Source organism: Gekko japonicus, unplaced genomic scaffold, assembly GCF_001447785.1.
Source record: "Gekko japonicus isolate JY-2015 unplaced genomic scaffold, Gekko_japonicus_V1.1 scaffold1071, whole genome shotgun sequence".
NCBI lineage: Eukaryota > Metazoa > Chordata > Lepidosauria > Squamata > Gekkonidae > Gekko > Gekko japonicus.
In genome coordinates, this window is record NW_015168679.1 from 21,588 (window position 1) to 38,758 (window position 17,171).

At 49.9% G+C, this 17,171-nt stretch overlaps 1 protein-coding gene across 1 annotated transcript in view; it reads right to left on the bottom strand.

Annotated features, from left to right (window-relative positions):
- RAPGEF1 (Rap guanine nucleotide exchange factor 1) overlaps positions 1-17,171 on the bottom strand; it is a gene marked incomplete at its 3' end in the record, with an annotated part of 81,683 nt that overhangs the window by 21,069 nt on the left and 43,443 nt on the right. The window lies entirely within an intron of this gene.

Sequence of the window (17,171 nt, forward strand, 5' to 3'; positions counted from 1 at the left end):
ATTTAAAAAAAATACAGTTCCAGAGGGTGGGTCATGTTGGTCTACGTGATGGGAGCACGAAAGAACAACCGGATTCGAGTCTAGTAGCACCTCAGCGGCCAACAAGATTTGGTGGGCATGGGCTCTGGAGAGCCAAAGTGATTTACTCTCGAAAGCTTCTATCCCCAAAATCTTGTTGGTCTCTAAGATCCTATTAGACTCAAATCTAATTTAAAAAAGAGTTGCATGATCTGGTCCATGGGGTCGCGAAGAGTCGGACTTGACTGTGCGACTGAACAACAACAAAGCCCATAATCAAGGTCTGTGTCTGTGTATGTGAGTTTCCGGCTAAACATTAGGAAGCGCTTCCTGACAGAGCGGTGCCTCAGTGGAACAGGCTTCCTCGGGAGGTGGTGGGCTCCCCTTCTCTGGAGGTTCTCAAACAGAGGCTAGATGGCCCCATCTGACAGCAATGCGGATTCTGTGAACTTAAGCAGATCACGAGAGGGAGGGCAGGAAGGGTTGCATCAATGTTTAGTTCCTGTGGCTCTTTCTTACACTCCCAGGGAAATGCTAATCACCACTTTGGGGTCAGGAAGCAACTTTTCTCCAGGCCGGTTTGGCCAGTGATCCTGGAGGTTTTTTGTCATCTTCTGGGCATGGAACAGGGGGTCACTTGGGGGGTGGGGGGAGGTGTTTGTGAATTTCCTGCGTTGTACAGGGGGTTGGACTAGGTGACCCTGGAGGTACCTTCCAACTCTATGATTCTATGATTCATAGGGCTGCATGGATAAGATCACACAGGCCGTGCCCAGCCAAAATCACTGACGCTGGAATGTGCATGTAGTGGGGAGAGTGGGGGAGGGGAGAAGCTGGTTCTGCAGAAGTCTGAGGTCAGGGTTTCCACGTCGCTTTTGTTCCTTTCCATAAACAGCAGAGGAAGAAGTATGCAAAATACGGAGAAACAGGCACACTTCAAAAGATATACGCAGGCCACAGGCATTTGCTTTCTGTGGCACGCAGGCTCTTTTGGCCAACATGATTTCATACATGCTGGGCAAGAACCCTGCCAGAGGACACCTGACTGCTGTACCGTGGGAATGGCTGCACCAGGGTGCATCACACACACACACACCCAAGCATACAACATGCAGAAGGTCCCAGGTTCGATTCCCGGCATTTTCAGCCATGAGGATCACAAGAGAGGAGAGAGGAGAGACCTCTACGCCCAAGACGCTGGGGAGCGGCTGCTGGCCAGAGCAGACAACATCGACCTTAACGGACCAACGGTCTGGCTCGGCAGAGGCAACCTCATGTGTTCGTGACGCCACAGACTCAACAACACAGAGAATGCCAAGATCTGCTTCCTGAGAAGAGCATCAGAACGAAACAAGTACGGGCTTGCTAGGTGCCATCCGCACATCACCCTCCCCAAGTGAAGAACGGCAGGTACGAAAGCCTGACGTGGGAAGTGGACAGTGGTCACAAGAAGTTTGCCATGATGTGTGATCGAGCAAAACAGCTGGCAGGTGGTGAGGAGACACTCCAAGCTCAATCGAGGTGGGGTGGGGTGGGGTGGGGTGGACAAGTCTCCTCCGCGGCCAACTTGCTCAGTGTTTCCATTTCTACTATTATTTCAGATCGATTTGATTTTCTGGAAGGGGCTGTGGCTAACTGGTGAAATCTTTGTTGAGGGAGAAGACTCCCCGAATATCTTTGGACCAGTCACTGGTCACTCTCTCTCAGACTAATCCACCCCGAAGGACATGGACTAAGATCATGTCCATGTATAAAATATCATGTATTTCCTGAATATGTTCAGAATATGCTCAAGAAGAAGATGAACCTTTTACCACATGTGGTGGGAGTGCAGTAAGATACAAAAATTCTGGAAAATAGTAAGGGAGGTGCTCCCAAAAAAGTCTGGGCAAAAATGTGGCCCTGACACCGGAAATATATTTGCTGAATATGATCCCGAAAGGGTATGATAAACAGGATGCGTATATTATCAGTTATGTTATAACTGCAGCTAGATTATTAATAGCCCGACAATGGAAAGTAGATTCTATACCTACAAGGGAAGATTTGTTAAATAAAATATTGGAAGTAGCCAGAATGGATGATTTAAGTCTAAGGATACAAAATAAAAATGAGATGGGACATAAAAAGAGATGGGACAGAATACATAAATGGATAGAAGACCAGATAGAACTGTAACTGAAAAGTTATATTATGGCTTTGTATCAGAAAAGGAATATCAATGCTCGGTAATGTAAATAACTAAAGTGAAATGACTCTGACGTGGAGTGTAACGCAAACTGATGAAAAGTAATTGTGTAATACCCTTTGTTTAAAACAATAAAAACTTTAAATACAAAAAAAAGAAGAAGATGAAGAAGAAGAAAAAGAAGAATTGTCAATTTTTGGTTAACTATTTGGTCTAATTGTTTTCCTATTAATTGAGGCATGTTTCCTGATTATGCTGAGAAGAAAGCAGTCGGTTTTGATGGGTCCTTTGGCCTAACTGTTTTCCATATTTCATTACAATAAAATACAAGGACTTCCTCCTCATTTGACTTCATTTTAGACGTGGGATCTAATGTTTACAACAAATCTGAAGCCAGCCCGCCATGAAAGCCCTGCAATATGGCGGAGGCACAGAATGGCTTTGCACGTATCACGGAAGTTAAGGGAAGACCCAGAGCCTCTTCTTGGGTCCACTTCAAATGTGCGTTTTTTACGACTCGTGAAAATGTAACGTTGAAGCAGAAGGGGACCACCCAGGTGAAAAAGTGTAAATGCCAATGGCAGGGAGGTGGTTACAGACTGCCAAGGGGCATGTCCTCTCTGACGTCACCCATAACATACGTAACGCCCACAGCCCTAGTGCACCCACTCCACTCCACCATACCCTTCACCAGTGTTCCCTCTAAGATGAGTTAAGTGTGAGCTAGCTCACAGTTTTTTAGCCTCCAGCTCACACATTTTTGTCTGAGCTCAGGAAGGAGGGCTCCAGAGCAAACCAATTTATGTAGGAGCCAAATGGCTCGCTCACAAATTTAATGTCAGTAGCTCACAAAGTGGAGTTTTTGCTCACAAGACTCCACAGCTTAGAGGGAACATTGCCCTTGACTGCTGCAACATGAGGACAACGGACATACATTAAGTGGGCAGCTCCACTGGGGCTGCGACCTCAGGATATTAAATTATAATTAAAAAAACAAGTTTCTAGTCTTCAAGATCGTGGACAACGTCAGCTGATGCCCCGGAAATCAACTAAGCTGCTGAATAACATTCTCAGTGGATGTGCAGTTGACGGGAGGGCCCTTCAGCGCCTTGCATAGGTCCTTTCCACTTCCAAGGACTGGTGAAGTCAAAATAAAGTATGCAAATATATTATGTACATGTTACCTAATTTACCGGTTACCAGTCACCATCTCTCAACATCAAAAAAAAAAAAAAAAAACTAAGATCATGGCATCCGGCCCCATCACTCCTTGGCAAATAGAAGGGGAAGTCATGGATGCAGTGACAGATTTAACGTTCCTGGGATCCAAGATCACTGCAGATGGTGACTGCAGCCATGAAATTAAAAGATGCCTGCTCCTTGGGAGGAAAGCAATGGCAAACCGGGACAGCATAATAAAAAGAAGAGACATCACCCTGCCAACAAAAGTCCGTAAGGTCAAATCAATGGTATTCCCAGTAGTCATGTATGGCTGCGAGAGTTGGACCATAAGGAAGGCCGAGCACTGTAGATGCTATCGAATTATGGTGCTGGAGAAGATTCTTGAGAGTCCCTTGGATTGCAAGGAGATCCAATCAGTCAATCCTGAAAGAAATCAACCCTGACTGTTCCCTGGAAGGCCAGATACTGAAGCTGAAGCTCAATTTGGCCACCAAATGAGAAGGGAGCACTCACTGGAGAAGACCCCGATGCTGGGAAAGACTGAAGGTCAAAGAAGAAGGGGATGGCAAAGGATGAGATGGTTAGACGGTGTTACTGATGCAACGACATGAAATTAAGCAAACTTCGGAGGATGGTGGAAGACAGGAGGGCCTGGCGTGATGTGGTCCATGGGGTCGCAGAGAGTCGGACTCGACTGTGCGATTGAACCACAACAACAACCTAATTTACATGTTACATAATTCATACTGGTGGCAAGAGCCAGTTTTTTTTGGGGGGGGGGATGGCGGTGCAGAATGAAAAGTACTCTGGCCACATGAGAGCAATTAGGAACCTTTGTTCCAGTCCCTTCCTTCCCTCTCAAATCCACGTTTGGCCCCACTCACACCTGTTCACCTAGCTCGGCGGCATTCATTTTACAAAGTGCACACACCTTCAGAACGGCCAGGGACTCTAAAAGACACAACGGACAGCCGCTCCCCTCTTCCGGACGGGCGGGATGAGGCTGCGAGACTTCAGAAGAGGGGGCGAGATGCCACGCTGGCCTTGAAACATCTCCCTCACCAGCACCCCCTTAGCACACTGGGCAGGAAGCCAACGATGAAAACACAGAACTTGTTATTTCATTTGCCTTAATACAGCAGATCGTTATGCGGCAGAAGGCAAGCTCCAGCCCCTGGGCAAGTGCGGATTCCGCAATTTAACAAAGTAAAAACAATCAAACAAGATTTTTCTGCACAAAGTTCACCCTTCGAAAATCTTCCTGCCTGGACCCCAGGGATCACCAGCTAAAACGATCTCTGCTTTCCATCCCCCCCATCCCCTCTAAGACCCCCCCCATACCAGAAATAGCTATGCACGGAGGCCTCTCCCTCCTCCCCCAAAGCTCACCTTTCCTGAGACCTCGGAAGGCCTCTTCACTCCCCCCTGAACAGAACCCAGGGTCAGCCCTTGCTCCTCCAGCCTTGCCCTTTGCCACTGCTCAGACCACAAGCTCCCCAAACACCAGCCTCTACAGTACCACGTTCAGGGATGGCGCTGTGTAAAACCATAAGGCACTGAAGGGAGACTGGAGAGACGAACGCATGCACCCGCACGCACACAGAGCTAGGATGCTTCAGCCAAAACAAAACTGACCGCGCCGTCCTGTGCGAAGTTACTCCAGACAAAACCCATCGATTTTAACATACTGGGACGGAGCTTTCACTGAACAGCGCCCAGTCCGTCAGAGGCAAGAAGCGTGACTGCAGTGCCGCGAGCCCCTTGGAAATAGCTTCGGAGAGTAGCGGCCTTGGCCTGCGGTAGAACAGCTAGATTCGAGACTGGTGGTGGCCCCTTAGAGCCCGACAAGATTTTGGGGTATGTGAGCTTTCGAGGTTCTGGCAAGGGGAGCTTTGACTCTGGAGAGCTCATACCCCCCCCAAAAAAAATCTTGTCAGTTTCTAAGGTGCTGCTGGACTCGAACCTAGGTTCTGCCATAGTACGTCTGCCACCTTCTGGGTACGACAAGGCTCCTTTCCGTTTATTCTGCAGCAGACTAATATGGCCAGCCCTACCGCGTTCCTCGGGAGCCCGTCAAGAATCTGCAGGTAAAAACAACTTGAGGCCGTCAGGGCCGTATATCCCCCACCCCCTCAGGGCCAGAGAGACCCTCGGCGAAGAGGGCCTGCCGGCTCTGCGTTTACCTCCTGACATTTGGCTGACGGAGCAGCTTTTGCCTCCCGTGATCCCAACGCGGCCTGCGCAGGGGGAGGTCCGTCTCCGAGGGCCCGGCCTGGAGGCCTGACATCACGTTGCATGGCGGAGGGACTGAGAAAGGGGGATCCTCTTGGGAGAGGTAATGAAAAAGACAGAGAGTCTGTCTGTGCTGCTTGGACGGATGGAGATCTTGGGCTCCGTAGAAGCTCCCCTCCTGTCACGCCGGGTTCCTTTCCGCCTGAGCAGAGCTGGCTGGGGAGAGAGATCAGCTTTTGACGCTGCTTCAGCCACCCTGACAGCTCTAATCTCCGTGTTGACTCTGGGAGGCAGACTGTGCTCCACGTTGCTCTCGCTGGCCGGGCCCAGGACGTTAAATCCCCGGTTCAGACTCCCGGCTCGTGACCTCAGCCTAGCTCAGCACATCTTTTCTGCGGGCCCTGACCGCCGGATACGTGCGTTATGACCTTCCTGGGGGATACGTCCAATGAACCTTTCGTAGCTGAGATGCAGTAAGGAAGGGGAGGAGGCGGCGACGGAGACTGCAAGCGGTGTGAACTGGGTTTCCAGGATCAGAGCTGCGGGTGGGAGCCTTCTCAGGGTCGGGTCTAGTCCAGGGACCTCAGAGAAGGCGATGGGCAAGGGACATGTGGCCCAAGATAGGAAAAATTAGTTCCTAGAACGACCAGAATGTGAACCGCCCAGAGACCCCTTCGGGGATTAGGGCGGTATATCAAGTGTAAAGTAAATAATAAATAAATAAACTCTCGAGGAAAGAAGAATAAGGAGCAGTGTCTTAATTGCAGAGCTCGGGGGTGGGGGGTGTTCTGGGGGAGGCAGGCATTGTCTTTGGACCAACCGAGAGGCCACAGCCAGTGTGGGATAGCACGCAGAGTTCCGGATTTGGCGGCAGGGGGACTTGGGCCCAAAAACCCTGTGCAGCCACAAACCCACGTCCCATCACCATCTCTCAGCCTAGCTTGTATCCGACAGGAGGTGATCAGATCAAAAGGAAGGAACCCATGTATGCTGCCCCCCAACAATCAGGTTGCATAAACTGGGATCCATAATATAGGCCCTTCATTTTGTTTCTTTTTAAAAAATTCTTCCCGGCTTCTGCTGCATTCAAACCACCTTTCAATAATCAATTAAAAATGCTGCAATAGCATCCACGAGACAGCAATTACAGAAATTCACAGAAACTCAGCTGAAAGAAGGACTACACCGCATGTTTGTCCCCCAAACCCCAGAGCCATCAGAAACACACTCTGCGGAAACAGCCCCTGTTAAAATCAGCCCACTGAAATAAATCCGCGGGACAGAAACTGCACAGAACAGGGAACGTCCTGAAGGGACGTATGCCTCTTACTTATCATGCCCTCCCAAGAAAAGTCTAAAATGTCCAAAAACGGTGCGCTGCTTGGACAGGGGCCACAAAGGAAGCCAACAAAATGGCAAATACAAACCAAAAACAAGACACCTTCTGAGAATCCATGACATCGCTGGCATAAGAGGGAACACATTTGGGAATTGGTTCGAGCCAGGGACAGCTAACGGCTGCAGTGAGGTGGTTATCTGCCTGGACATGGTGCCCGAGGGCAGTTGGAGAAAGCCTCTGGTCATGGTGTGATTTCCTGCCCCCTGTCGCCACCTTACCCCTCTTTATGGACAACTGATGCATGGGAGGAAACCACAGGCTGAGTTATGCAACTGATGTATATAGCCGGTATAGAACAGAGAAACTGGATTGCTTGGGGGTGCGGCATTTATTTTTCTGCCTGGAACAGGCCTTTAGAATTGTGGGCTCTCGCAGAGCAAGGGGCCTCCTTCCCTCTGCAGCTGAGCAAGACTGGAAGCAGCCAGGGAATCCGAAGTATGCAGTCATGCTGCAACAGGAGACAAATATTTTAAAGGAGGGTGGGTGGGGGGTGGAGAGGGAAGGAAGACCACCCTCTTTCTGAGATCACCCCCGCAAGGCCTCTGGGTGTACTCTTCCCCTCTCCAGAGGCCAAGAAACACAGTAAATCCCTCCCCCTCGGGGAAAGAGTCACTCCACTTAGGAGGGGGAACGGCTCCATTCAACTCGATTGCGAGGGTTTAAACTTGGGAGTTGGCTGGCGCCTGCGTTCCCCACTTCCGCCTCACCCCGGCAGGGTCAGAGGGGTTAAAACAGCAGCTGACGCAGCCCCTAAGCCCCCGGTTGCCTGTCCATCAAGAGAGCACTTCCCCGCAGGGAAGGCGGAAAGGAGACAGTGCCCAGCGTCAGACTGACAACAAAAAGGATTTCACAAGCCAGCTCACGATAATCAGGCTGCAGTCAGAGCTAGCCACTAGTGACTCACTGGCATGAGACATAGACCGCCCCAGTGGAGTCTCTAGCGGGCACCACCAGCATTAGAAAACTGCAGGGACAAACCTAACGCAGGGGGGGAGGCCCCCCTTGGTCCCGCACCAGACCTATGGCTTCCGAGGAGAAAGCAAAGCAAAAAAGAAGTCTGGAGATCAGCTGTAAACCCAGGAGACCTCCAGGCACAGCACGGAGGGTGGCAACCCTATTTGTGAGTCCAAGCTCTCTTCCTCAGGTGCAAGGTTAGGGCTGCCAAGCCACGGCGGGGGATCCGCACGTCTCCACAGGATCCCTGCCGCGGGGGGACAGCGATACGCGTTGCACCGGTGTCGCCAGGATGTGATGCTACGCGTCGCTCTGGCAACGGAGTCCCGTTGCCAGAGCGACGCGTAGCATCACATCCTGGCGACACCAGTGCAACGCGTATCGCTGTCCCCCCGCGGCACCGATCCTGTGAAGACGTGCGGATCCCCCGCCGCAGCTTGGCAGCCCTATGCAAGGAGAGACCAACTATTTCTCTCTTCTACTTTGTGGGCTGGCTACAAACAGCAAAGTTCCACGGGCCGGAGCTGGAAACGGGTCCATCTCACTTCCAGGGCTGAGTAGCTGGTATCTTTCAGCTTTAAGGGGAAAGGCAACGCTCTGAGCCACACGCCTCCCAGCAGTTCAGTGACACCAACCTTACGAGCTTCAAGGCACCGTTGTAAGGAACAGCCGCCATTAAGCCTTTAGGCTGTTTGGGTTTATCGCTTTCCTTAGGCTGGAAGTTTTGGCAGGCCCCTGGCCCGGCCTGCTAAATGCAATGTGGTTGTTTTAACCACGTTCACCTGTGGCTTTTGGCTGATAACAGAACCGTCTGTGGGAGTCTCCCAAAGTTAGTTGTTGTCGATTTTCTGGGCTGTACGGCTATGGTCTTGGCACTGTAGTACCTGGCTGTAGTATGCCAAGACCACGGCCATACAGCCCAGAAAATCTACAACAACTAATGAACTCCAGCTGTGAAAGCCTTGACAACAGATCTCCCCAAGCTCTTTCAACATCCCAGTGCCAATTAGCGTGTCCTGATTGGCTAATGGGTTCAGGGGCTGAGGCAAGGATGTCTAAAAACGTGCCTCGCTCGGACAGTAGGCGGTTGGCTATTCTATCAACAGGTGAGAAGAAGCTACATCGTCTGTCCCTCCATGACATGAACGGTCTGGCAGGGGACGGACTTTCTCAAGCCTGCAAGCTCAGTTCGGTTCAGTTTGTTTCTACAGTCCTTGGACCAGTCGTACAAAAAGAAGTACACCTTTGCAATACTCCAAGATTTTAAAATACATCAGTAAAACATTAAAAGCAGATTAAAATTCAGTCTAATATCAAACTGCTCTATCTAACTAGCTACCTCAGAATTTCCGTGACCTGAGTATCACCATACAGAAACTGGCTACTTGGTGGGTAATCTTGGGATTTCTATCAGATAGAAGAAACTCGAGTCTAGCTTTTTCGGAAAGGCCCGGAATTTGTTCAGTCAGTGGAGGGATGCTTTTATTACGTGCCACCTTATAATAGGTAAAGGTAAAGGTTCCCTTGCTCGAAAGCCAGTCGAATCCGACTCTAGGGTTGCGGTGCTCATCTCCGTTTCCAAGCCGAAGAGCCAGCGCTGTCCGACATTTCTGTGGTCGTGTGGCTGGCATGACTAAACACCAAGGCGCACGGAACGCTGTTCCCTTCCCACCGAAGTGGTACCTATTTATCTACTTGCAATTTCTTGCTTTCGAACTGCTAGGCTGGCAGGAGCTGGAATTAGAGATGGGAGCTCACTCCGTCATGCGGCACCCTCGGGTCTCGAACTGCTGAACTACCGACCTTCCACAGCCTGCAGTTCAGCGTCTTAACCACTTGAGCCACCGCAGCTCCTACACCTTATAATACGGGCATCTTAAAAACATGTGCTCTGTAGTCCCCCTTAATGGGCAGGTACAAAGCCTTTCTGAGAAAGGAATATTCTTGTATTTTCCTTCCGGTACAGCAGAAGGGAGGGAAGCCTGCAAGCAGGAACCACGTGGCGGACCTGCATCTGATGAGCTAGCTAGCCAGCTTTTAATGTACAGTAAGATAGCTTTTTTAGCCAGATGTAGTTCAGTATTATTCTTTCTTTTATTTGCCATCGCTTGTGCCTTAAGAGGGGCTCCTGCCCAGCATACAGTCTTCATAACTTGAACAGTTTACTAAAACTGGAATATTTTCCTACCTTCTAGAGTCTGGAGTTGTTTACTGAGTGCGTGCAGATAACCTCAGAGGAGAACCTGGGAGGAAGCTGAGAGACTCTGGTGAAAGGTCTAGAACCCCTGAGGCTCCTGGCTGGCCCAGGTGGCTGTGGCTTCAGCGCCTGAGACCAGGAGCAGAGCTCTCTAGGACCATTCACCTGTTAACAGCACAATATTAACAGAGAGACGGAAAACCCAAATCATGAAAGGTGGCCAGGTTTTGCAGAAGTAGTCAGTCACATGGAGGGAAGCCCACCCCCTCACTGATTACATAGCCAAATTGGGGGGAGGGGGGAAGAGGTACGGCACAGAGGCAGGGTGCCTGTTTTGCATTGGGTGTGTGTGTGTGTGTGTGTGTGTCCCCAGATGCATTTTAACCTCCAGTTAAAGGATCTCAAGGAGGAGGTGCTGGGAAAGACCTTCCTCTGCCAGACAGCTGATCCAGTCTGAGTGACCGAGACCAGGGGGCACAGAGCGGCGGGCAGGGCAGGCCGCTGCAAGGGCAGGTTCGTGTTGCCTTAGCAGCAGGCACACATAGAACCGCAGGCACCTGGTCCGTGAAGGGATCTACTGGAGAAAGCCACGGTCAGAAAGATCTCCCATTTCAGGTCCTCTGGGGAGCATCTGCTAGGGACGGTGGTCCAGCTCTGACAGCGGCATCTCTCAGGTTCCCTGGGCACCACGCACGGGTGGTGCCCTCAGCACCTAGCTGAAGGGAGGGCGCCCCTTGCAGCCAATGTTCCCTCTAAGCTGTGGAGTCTTGTGTGCAAAAATTCTACTTTGTGAGCTACTGGCATTAAAGTTGTGAGCGGGCGATTTGGCTGCTGCATAAATTACTTTGCTCTGGAGCCCCATCCTTCCTGAGCTAAGGCAAAAATGCGTGAGCCGGAGGCTAAAACACTGTGAGCTAGCTCACACTAACTCAGCTTAGAGGGAACACTGCTTGCAGCTCTATGCCTCAAGTGCTTCCAACACCAGAGGGAAGCAGCCCCTGCAGGACGGATCCCTGGGAAAAGAGAAGTCTGACATCTCACTGGATATCACTGTTTTTTCCCCTTCCAGAATGGTGGCTCCCCCTTCCCCGTTTCTCCACCTGCAACCTTCATCCTCCTCCTCCTCCTCCTCCGAAGCTTCGCAGGAAAAAACCCCTTCTAAATACTTATTACCCACTTTCTTGAAGAACATGTACACCATCACCAAGTGCAAGGGTCTTCCACGGCAATGAAATCTGGCACGCACTGGCATGGCACAACGGTTAAGAGCTGGGAAGTGGGAGGTAAGCCACATCTCCGCCGTAAACTCACCCCACGGCCTTTAGTGCCCCCTACTGCAAAATGGGCAGGCTGGCCTACCTTGCAGGGCTGCCCTGAGGGTTATGAAGACAGTGCCTACGTGAAGAGCTCTGAATGCCTTCTAAAGCCTTGCGCCGCGCAAGCTCTTGCCGGTTTTCACTCCAAGTCTGCTAAGAGCCGTGAAAGTTTTCAACTACGGGCTGCCTGGAAGCATTGAGGGAAGGGGAAGAGAGCAGCAGACAAACAGGAGAAGAGAACCTCCCTCTCCTGCCTTCCGTCTCTCTTGCTGCACACCAGCTGGCTCTGAGGTTCAGCGACCAAACCGTGCACCTCAGGACACAGCAGCAGCGGCGCTCAGCGAAGATGACACAACGTAGAGCCCTTTGCATTCAAGATACGGTGATAAGCTGCCCGGAAAGGTGATCACACCTTAATCTGGAGAGCAAGCAAAGAGGCACTCTGCAAGGAAGGAGGGGGAATTAAAGACAAACAGGAAAAGAGAACCTCCCTCTCCCTTCTGCCTTCCGTCTCTCTTGCTGCACACCGGCTGGCTCTGAGGTGCACCTCAGGACACAGCAGCAGCAGCGCTCAGCGAAGATGACACAACGTAGAGCCCTTTGCATTCAAGATACGGTGATAAGCTGCCCGGAAAGGTGATCACACCTTAATCTGGAGAGCAAGCAAAGAGGCACTCTGCAAGGAAGGAGGGGGAATTAAGTGATGGAAAGCAGTGACGCTTGTGACGCCAAGTCCCCCACGAGGATCAGTTGAGGACATTATTAGCCCCAGCGTGGCGGGGTGGTTGGAGTGTTGCGCAAGGATCTGGGAAGCCCAGGTTTGGATCCCTACCCTGCCATGGAAGTTTGCTGTGTGTCCTTGGGCCAGCCACATGCTCAGCCCAACCTACCTTGCAGGGTTGTTGTGCGGATAAAATGGAGGAGAGGAGAAGGATGGAAGCTGCTTTGGGTCCCCATTGGGGGGGGGTAGAAGGGTGGGGGTATCGAGGATGATGGAAACAAAAAAATAATATCACTGAATCTCTTGGGGCTCAAAATTCACCTGCCCTGGTACAGCAGACCCTGAATCTCTGATTTGCTCGCATATATCTAGGGATGGAATGAGAGGAGTCACACAGCTGATGCAGAGTGAGGGATTCCAAGCCAATGTTCCCTCTAAGCTGTGGAGTCCTGTGAGCAAAAATTCTACTTTGTGAGTTACTGGCATTAAAGTTGTGAGTGAGAGATTTGGCTACTGCATAAATTAGTTTGCTCTGGAGCCATCCTCCCTGAGCTAAGACAAAAACCTGTGAGCTGGAGGTGAAAAAACTGTGAGCTAGCTCACACTAACTCAGCTTAGAGATAACACTGATTCCAACACTCCTATCTTTCAACTCAGGCTAAGGCAAGTGTGTGAACGACAGCAAACTTGCGAGTCTCGCAGGTGAAGGTGCTTGTACATGGCTATTATGCACAAGTGCAGATGCCTCCTCAGGTGCAGGAGAAGCAGAATGAATCACGTGCAGGAATAAAAATGCAAGATTATGCCGACTGCTGAATTACAAGCATTTGCTATGAGTAACTGCATAACCTTCAGAAATAAAACATGCAGATCATGTAACCTGCATTTAGGTTTCTTGGAGGAGAACTGAAATGTGTGTGTTTTTGGTGGGGGGAGCCAAGTCCCCACAAGCAGTAACCACGGTGGGTAGGTCTGAAAATTATTCAGGCACAGAGAAGTTGTGTTCTGTCTGCTGCAGCATACAACCTTTACCTTGCTTCCCTCTTCCCCTCCTATTGATTTAAGAGGCTTGGGTGCCCATGGAGGAGAGATTTCTCTGTGAGGGTGTATCGTTTTAAAGGGTGGCGATCGTCAGGCCCTTGCTGCTTAATCTCTTAATGGGTTTATCTTTGGCTGTTTAAAAAGGCTGGCTGTTATTACTAGGTTGGGGAAAAAGTGGCCAAGTCACTGACGGAAGACGTGCGGGCACGTAAGGGATGCAGAAGGATCGGTGGTTTTTTTTATTTAAAGTTCAGATTCCTCAAAAAAATTTTAACCAGTGACCGTTTGGAAGAGAAGGGCCCGCTGCACAAAGCTCTCCGGAAGCACTGCCTCACACTGTTTCTTTGCATCCGTATCACATCCGTAATAGAATCCTCCTATCTTAAAATCTGTCTGTCTGTCCTGCCAACGCTCCCTCTAAACTGTGGAGTCCTGTGAGCAGAGATTCTACTTTCTGAGCTACTGGCATTCAAGCTGTGAGCGGGTGATTTGGCTACGGCGTAAATTAGTTTGCTCTGGAGCCCTCCTTCCTGAGCTAAGACAAAAATGTGTGAGCTGGAGGCTAAAATACTGTGAGCTAGCTCACACTCACTCAGCTTAGAGGGAACACTGGTCCTGACCAGGCTGGACCAGGCTGACTCGATCTCGGAACCTAAGCAGAGTCAGCCCCGGTTAGCACTTGGGTAGGAGACCACCAGGGAAGTCCAGGGTTGCTACGCAGAGGCAGGCAATGGCAAACCACCTTCCTACGTCTCTTGCCTTGACAGCCCCATGAGGTTGCCATAAGTCGACTGTGAACTGACGGGTACTTTACACACACACACCTCTATCTGTCTGTCTGTCCAGTAAACCTCCACTCTCCTAGATCAGCAGCAGGAAACCCAGGGTTCTGACATCCCGCTTTTGAAAAATCCCCACATGGTGTCCCTTGCGGCACCGGAATTTTTCAACCAGAGTGTACGTATTTCTCAAAACTGGTCAATAATGAACAGAAATGACAAGCCCGGGTTGTGCGGAGAAACAGAGACTCTAGAGCAGGGGTGTTGAACTCATTTGTTACGAGGGCCAGATCTGACATAAGTGTCACTTTGTCGGGCCGGGCCGTGTGTGCCATAAAATGTAATGCCAGGTACCAGCGATATAAACTTTATAAAGGACACTGTTAAATCTAAATAACGATATTATTTTTTACTCAACATACAAACATGCTTAAAACATTAACAGAATTATAGTATTTCCTCCAAGTATCTCCCTGATGCCCATACTCCCATTTCCACCGGACGTTAACACATTAGCACTGGGACAGGATACGGGGACAGAATGCACAGCCTCGGTCACCTGGCAATAAAGGTAACGACCAGCTAAGAGCCCTGGAAGTAAACTGCCATTTGTACTCTGGGTATGTTATGTGTAACCTGCCTGCTGTATGATAGGGGGTGGGTGGTGAAACTAGCCTGCATTTCTCTGTTCATTTCCTCTCAGGGCCGCGGTGACGTTTGTTTTGGCTTTGGAAGGTTGCGCTGCCTTTGTAGTTGGTAAGCCGGTGAGAACTGCTGCTGGAGCCGTTCCCAATCTGGCTGGTGTGACTCAAACGGCTGGAAGCTATCTCCCGCCTTGATTTTCTCCCGCTCGAATTTCTGCTGTGCACAAACTGTATTCATTGGACAATCCTGTGTGTTTGAACTCTCTATATCTGTCCCTGCTTGGTTTTGAGTTTCATTCCTGACAATGACTATGTAAGAGCATCAATAGTGACTTGTAATAAAGCAACCTATTCTTATGAATCGTTGTGGACTGCAACAGCTCTATTGAACCTGACAACGGGCTGCTTCCGGCCCACGGGCCGTATGTTTGACACCCCTGCTTCAGAGAGCCTTCCAGTGGAAACTGGAAGACTCAAAGACACTCTCTAGAAACAGAGAGGCTGAAGCTATGGGCAGACGGCACATACCGGACGTGTTATATTTCTAGTCCCTACAAGGTATACCCACATTCAGATGGGTTTAGCACCACGTCAACTGTTACAGCTTCCTCCAAAGAGCCCCAGGCATTCATGTACTGAGAATCCTCAGATCCTTAGCCCACCTTGCTCACAATTGTGCCGTTCCCCAGGGACAAGGAACGGCAGTTCAATCAGTTCACACCTGTACTACACCCAGGGGGCATTTCCTGCAGGAGCGCACAGGAGCGGAGCTCCAGCAGTAAAGAGCCCAGGGGGCGGGCACTTGCAACAAGCCCCACCCCCTGCTCCCAGTAGCCCTTAGTCAGAGCAAGATGCAGCCAGGTAAGTTGCAGAGCCCCCCCGGTCCAAAACAGTCCAGTGGCACCTTTAAGACCAAGTTTTATTCAGGTACAAGCTCTCCCTCCTCTGCGAGGACAGATCTGCACATCCCCCCTCCAATAGCTAGCAATCCAAAACAGTCCAGTGGAGCCTGAGCGGTGGGTGTTGCCTTCTGACACACTTCCGGTGATGTCAGGGGGTGTGGCGTACGCAAATAAGTTATGCTAATGAGTTATGCTAATGAGCTCCTGCACCTCTTTTTCTACGAAATGACCCCTGACTGCACCCAGTGTTGAAGTCCTGGATGAATCCCCTAAAATCTCTGAAATGGTATTCCAAATGAAAACTTCAAAATTCACCGTTTGACTTGCGGTTGAAGCCGACACAGTTTCAGACAGGAATCCCACCAATCCAAAGCTGTTGCCTGCTTCAACAGGGGAAAAAAGTGATGATTTTGGAAGCTCATTTGGCATATCTGGAACAGCATCAGTCTTGTGGCTACATCACAAAAGGTAACCTGCCCGGAATCCTCTGGTGCACAAATTCCTTGCCTTCCTTCTCCCCTCAGGCAGAGTCCTGAAGAATGAAGACTTCCTGGTTTAGGAGATCTTGGCTGTACCGTAGTCATAATTGGCTGTGATGTCTGAATTCAGGCACTGCAACAAACTGGGGCGTTACTCTTGCCCAGCGATTGTAATTTTAAACCGTGGTTTAGGATCCTGGTTACTGAACAGTGAAACAACCAGTGTTCCCTCTAAGCTGAGTTAGTGTGAGCTAGCTCACAGTTTTTTAGCCTCCGGCTCACACGTTTTTGCCTTAGCTCAGGAAGGAGGGTTCCAAAGCAAACTGATTGATGCAGCAGCCAAATTGCTCGCTCACCACTTTAAGGCCAGTAGCTCACAAAGTAGAATTCTTGCTCACAAGACTCCACACCTTAGAGGGAACATTGGAAACAACTGGTTGAAAGCATCCAAGTCTGTATAGCAAAACAAACTGGGGTGCAATTGAAGACTTATTTATTTATTTATTAGTTAGATTTATATCCCGCCTTCCCCACGGACGGGCTCAGGGTGGCTCGCATTTGTCGGCGTAATATAGCTGGTTAGCATAAAACATTTAAAACATTTAAAACCAGTTAAAACAATCATACAATATTACTTAAAGTGCTCGCCTTGGTAGTCTATCAATACGTTAAGAGGCCAACCGTTCCAAGGTGCTCCCTCCGCAAAGAAACCGTAGTTTGTTTCAGGGGGGGTGTCTGAAGAAGTGTGCAGGTGCACCAATGCTTATACCGTGAATAAAACTTTGTTGGTCTTAAAGGTGCCCATGGACTCAAACTCTGTCCTGTACTTCGTTTGTTATGTTTGAATGATGCTCAAATAGGATGAAGGAGCTCCAAAGTTCCAAAATCATCATTTTGCAGACTTGAATTTTGATGCTATCTCTGGAGCATTTTAGGGGACTCATCTAAGCCCTCGACGTGATGGGAACGATAAAAGAATGTTTACATTTTACTTTGGATTTTGATCTGTTTTGATTTATTCAGAAGGGAGACTTTAAACCCAAACTTTACATATCATCAGCTTTTATGTGTGGCTGATGCGCCTTGCGGATTGATGTTGCAGGTTCATGTCTGCCGTTC